The following is a 5,091-nucleotide window of genomic DNA, read 5'->3' as shown; positions in this document are numbered from 1 at the left end:
TGGCTAAAAGTGAATAGTAGCTGAAATACGCAACTCATTAATCAATCGCTCGCCTTATATTCCACTTCACTCCCACTGTCTACAAAGACCATACACGTGTATTCCGTAGCCAATTCAGGAGTTTATTGCGTAGTAATGACTGGCTGGGTTGTATTTACTTAAAGTAGCCTACATCAGGCGCCCTACGTTTCTAGGTGCAGTGTTGACAAATGTAACGTGAACTCATTTAATATTCTAGTTATTAGGCGTTCAGTGATTACGTAAGATACGTTCTTTCCCCGTAGTGTCCGTAATACACGACTGCACTAAAGGTAGATCTTATGAACTTATGTCGGATGAATCATATATTACCTAAGGAATGGGAGGGGAATAACGTAGTGCAAGACCAGATTTCACGATTATAATCAAGGGTTAAGACTTTTGAACAGACATCCGAGGAAGAGTTTTATTTGCAGTGCAGTGCATTATGCATGCTGGAAATGCTAATTACAGCAGTTCATGAATTAACAAAGACAGTTAACAGCAGATGGATGATTACCAACAGTGACAGAACTGGCATCCAGAAGAGCGAGAAGAAAGGAAAAAAAATAATAAAGCAAAAATATTTCTGTGCTCACCAACAGGCTACTAAACAGGTACACCTAGTGGACCTTTACCTCTGTGCAAGTTCTGTCCTGTTATAGGACACCTGAGGGAGGAAAGTATTTTTAATTATTCTAATACTGGACGTTATTGTAATAACTGGCAGTTATGTCAGCACAGAAATGTGCTTCTTGTTCTTCACTCCAAGAAACACTGTTCAATCATTTTTTTCTTAGAGAAACACTGTTCAAAGGTGTTATTGCACTATTTTACAAAGAACAATATGATTTTTCACTAGAAACAGTGACTTGATGTGCATAAAATAAATACACAGAACAATGTGAATATTAAACAAAATTAAACAAAAATAGTGAAGTACAGATGTCCAGTTTGTAAAGTTAATTAATGGGGAAAAACCCCATTTACTACATTTATGAGGTGTTTAAAAAAAGAGGCTAAAATTTAAAATGTATTAGGCCAACATAAAATCATCCCAGGACATAGAGCAATCCGTGGGATTGTAGATTTGTCTTACATAAGCACAGGGCCTAGTTGCAGATTGTCCATCAGGGATTGCATGGCACTTGTCTGTGACTGTCATTTTGCTTTCACACTTTTTCCTAATTGAAACAGCAGTGATTTTGTCTGAAGTTTTTACTGAATGTGGCTAAAAGATGAAAAAGATTAACCTTTAAAAACACATTTTACACCCTAATGTATGTTTATAATTCACAATGCTAAAGATTTTTCTTCCATGTTGCATTAAAGTGCATCTTCTTGAAGAGTTACGGTCAACCAGAAACTGGCAGATTTCACATTATAGTGCCCTGGAAAAGCTCAGGAACTGGTACACTACCAAAAAAATAGAGTAATTAATCCCAGAATAATTCATCCAGTGAGGTTTGCTGAGACAGTCTTGCATTTTTCCTGCTCTAGATTGTTGAATAACTCAGGAACCGGTCTCTCAACCCAACACATCATAATCCCTTGAAGCCTGAGGAACCTGAGCACGGCAGAAAAGAGTAATTATTTTTGTGTATTTGCCAGAAGATGAACGGATGGAAATTTTACAAGCTTGATGAATAGCAATCCGAGGCAGGCGGATGTCACATTTGACTTAAGAATATGGGAACAGGCCTTCCAGCAAAAACATTTATTTGACAGATGCTGCTATTCAGTGACTTACCTTTTGACTGCAAAGGAGCCAATCAAGGCAGTCAACTTGCCTAATCCACTGCACCTAGGAGAATCTTTGCACTCTAAAATGGAGGAACAGATCTCCCAGAAAATGGCAGAAGAATCCCTTGAGATCTGGTGAGACAAAGGCAGTCTAATCTTTGTTCTCTAGATGGTCATAATTTGGATAAAGGTTTATGGTATTTTGCTGAATTTTTGATAATATGCCCAAGATGAATGGTTGAAGCTCATTTCACCACTTCACTCAAATTTACTGATCTAGAATAGTACAGGAACAGGTCTTCCAGCCAAAAGGGCAGAAAAATCCCTTGAGATTTGCTGAGACAAAGGCAGTCTGCCCTTTGCACTCTAGATAGGAGGCTTTTGGACAACAGATTATTGTATTTTACTTAATTTTTGATATGTTGAAAATAATTACAGATAATTAATGCAATCAACAAGTCCTCATAAGTGTGTTAGTTTCTTGTTTTTTATTTAAAATGTGCATTCTGAATGCACCTATTGAACATGAACTTGAAACAAGCCAACACCAAAAATCCAATTGCGGATTACAAGGAAAAGGATACTAAATAGGCTAAGTGACTCACATACCTCTCAAATGACAAACCACAACTCAAACGCAAAGAGCCATGGAGTCATCTTGCTGCATAGCCCAAGCTGTGAAATGAATTGTTCATGCAGGGGTGTTTATCACTCCACATCAATAATGAATTGTGTGGTGTATTAGTAATCATTTTATTACTACAGTTGTTACATTTTTAATTTCTCTTGTCCATGTCAGGAGTTTTTGCAGTATGGAACTGCAGTATAAAGCATTAAAAACAAAAATCCTTGTTCACTCTGTAAACCTGACATCTGGACCAGCCAGGACGCCTGCTACATCTGCCTGAAGTGACAATCCCACCATCTCTCTCCTTCAGGGGTCTCTCACCATAGTTCACTACAAAAATGACCTGATGCTGATGTTCATGTCACAGTTCTAGTGCATATTTAGTGAGCTGACCAGTAGAACATATAATAAACTAGTTACAGACCTGGGTAAAAACATATACAAACATTTAGTGACTCCAACAGCCCCATGGCTAAACTCCAGCAATCATGTACTTAACAACTCAAAGCAGCACTGGTAAAGACAAGCATCAAAATTACTCTCTTTGCACCATCTGTGCTAGTGTTTTACATATACGCAACTCCACCCTCAGTTAGGATCTGGATCGTGCCAATCTACAAGACTTAACTAAAAATATTTAAAGACTTTTCAAGATCAATCAGACATGTATCTCCCCCTCGCTGTTAAAAGGTAAGTATTTTCTCACAAGGTTATTTAAAAATTTTTTTTTTCTTACATGTTTCAGTGTTTCCCTCCCTTTGGGATTACTGGGGAGCCCCAAAAAGAAGCTGCACATTCCCACACTTCCATTCCAATAGGCAATCAGGTAAGTAAACATGTCTCTCATACATCAGTGCCTGTATTTCAACAAATGTACACACATCATTTTGAGTTTAATGTTTCAAAACAGCCTTAGTAATGGGATAGGTCTCTGCCATTACAGGAGTTTATCTAATTTTGCCAAAAGATGAATGAATTAAAATCTGACCAGCTGCTTCATTTCAATCATGTTTATTAATCATTTTTATGGTGGAAATTATCACAATTAGCTCGAAACGCACAGCAATCAAGCAGTGGCTAGTAGACTGTACATGGCTGTATTGTGGCAGAGGTTTAAAACAGCACTTTCAGGGCATAAAGGGCCTGGGCAGGAAAGGCAGTATAAAGTCTGTATAGGGCAGCTTGGGTGTAAAGTAATTGGTGTTTAGCATAATTTGCATAATTGGAGTGTAAGGAAGTTTGTATGGTAAATGGTTCTCTCTCTCTGCCTTGTACTGGACTCAGTGGCTCCTCAGCAGTTACTAACATAAGAGTACTCTGTACATTAACGACAATTTTGTCTTAACATAGTGATGCAATTTGTTCTCTAGGTAAGTTAGATTTCATCTGAACTAATGTGCTTGTTAACATTGACGCACAACTAGGCTAAACATTCACACTCAGAAGCACAAAAGCTGACACCTCAGAACATCTCTGAGCAGCATCTGAAGTTTGGGACATCTGGACAAAGTCTGATGTCACAGATGTTTTGCAGAACTGGGTGAAAATGTCAGCAGCTCACATCACCATTTAAAATCCATTTTCAAACAACATTTACTGCACATCACTTTGTACATTGCAGTGTCTGGAAAAGATGCAGTGAGGGTTGGACAGGCTGAGTATTGTATTACCATAGTGCTGGAGAACCGATAGGGAACACACTTCGTTACGTGTTTTAATTATCGCTAAACCCAAGGCAAAGGACGTATGCTGGTTGAGCAATTAAATACACCCTTGGTACCCATAACAACACTCCACTGAATAGTCATCCAGAATATGAACAGAAAAGGGGCTTTCCAGGAAGGGCAAGAGAATCCCGCAAGGACTTTTGGGACAGAGGCAGTTGTCACAGGGTGACAGTGGGGTGGAACTGGCCACACACATCTCGTATTTGGGCTTTTGAGTCACTTTATACATAATCAGTTGAAAACCCATTATTTTTAGATTGAGGGTATAGAGTTAAAATAATAGATGTTTCTGTGGGCTTGCCAATAAAATGAACCTGATGCTTATTGTAGAGGCAAGTGTGGGAAGGATGGCAAGACTCTCCTCTCCTGTAGGCTATCAAGAGCCAGCCCATGCTGCTAACTGACATTTGGTTAGTTTCAACTCACCTTCTATACGTGCTGAATTTAGTTTATTTAAAATCAAGTCATTTTTATACATCTGTTATTTTGTCAATAATGATACTGTCTCCCTAGATTAAAGAAGACACTTATTTGAAGATAAGTGGTTAGCTTACATTTGCAAACACAAAGAAAAAGAGAAATGGATAAATAGTACATGACAAAGACCCTTTACACACAGCCTTGGAGCCAAACTATCATAATTACTCAACAGGAAGTAGTTTAGTGCATTTTGTTGGTAAGTACAAGAAAAGCATCGATGCCTGAGCATTGAAGGTACTAAGATATTTATGTTCATAAAGAAATGCAAGGGCATCGTATCTTTCAGACATTACATGTCCATTACAGACCAAATACATTTTTCCCCCATTCTTTCCTCATATTGCTTTTTGTATTTTGTGGAAAATGGAGGAAAATTAAAAATAATTAAATAGCCAGATTATAACTTCCCTGGGGACCTTTCCTTCACAGTAGTGTCAGAGAATACATAAAAAATATAGAACACAGTACTATAATAATCTTGAAGAAAAAACATTA

The 5,091-nt window shown here is 37.9% G+C and overlaps 1 protein-coding gene across 1 annotated transcript in view; it reads right to left on the bottom strand.

Moving 5' to 3' along the window:
* Nucleotides 1-431: 431 nt before the first annotated feature.
* The window catches only part of LOC113591430 (R3H domain-containing protein 1-like), a 33,353-nt gene continuing 28,693 nt past the window's right edge, over nt 432-5,091 (bottom strand). Inside the window, 1 exon segment of the mRNA XM_027031914.3 lies at nt 432-5,091. This exon segment is cut by the window's right edge and continues 3,550 nt beyond it. The gene's annotated coding sequence lies outside the window, so the exon portion shown is untranslated.

The sequence above is a fragment of the Electrophorus electricus genome, chromosome 9 (genome assembly GCF_041902795.1).
Source record: "Electrophorus electricus isolate QZ-2024a chromosome 9, ASM4190279v1, whole genome shotgun sequence".
Taxonomy (NCBI): domain Eukaryota; kingdom Metazoa; phylum Chordata; class Actinopteri; order Gymnotiformes; family Gymnotidae; genus Electrophorus; species Electrophorus electricus.
The sequence above is the reverse complement of the archived record's forward strand: the minus strand, read 5'-3'. Positions and strand labels throughout refer to the sequence as shown.